Below are 584 nucleotides of genomic sequence, written 5' to 3' on the forward strand. Positions count from 1 at the left end.
AGATCTAAATAAATGAAACCTCCACAGTCATGCATAATAAGGCAAATTAGGCATGGCATAAACCGAATCATTAATCTCCTGAAAAATAGAGGCCAGAGCGTAACCAAGGGGAAAGAAGGAAACTTAATTTCCTTGTCTTATTTATGTAAATCTACTTTCAGGAGTAGAATTACTAAAAGTCCGTAAATACAGACTGTTCGTCTCTATGCCTTCTCAAACGGGCTCGAGTTGAAATATATTACCATATCGCTGATATTCGTATTTAACTACACGGACATGGAAGCTCATACCCTTCCTCCATGTGAAAAGCTGAGACTTTTCTTTAGTAACGAAAAATAAGAATCCTTACAAGGAAAGAGGAACTGCATTCGTCATCATACCCTCAGACTCCCAGTTGATAAGAGTGCGTCCAATGTTCGAAGAGAAAAAAGGGTAAACCGCCTTTTTTCATTCTAACCAGGAGGCACTTAATGCTTGTTTACGAATTTACGAATATCGGTATTGTTTCTTACTGAAATATATTGCCTTCGAAACTATTATATATATTTTTTCCACACGAAACTTTGTTATCTTTGTTATCAGAC

This window comes from Penaeus monodon, chromosome 34 (genome assembly GCF_015228065.2).
Source record: "Penaeus monodon isolate SGIC_2016 chromosome 34, NSTDA_Pmon_1, whole genome shotgun sequence".
Classification (NCBI taxonomy): domain Eukaryota; kingdom Metazoa; phylum Arthropoda; class Malacostraca; order Decapoda; family Penaeidae; genus Penaeus; species Penaeus monodon.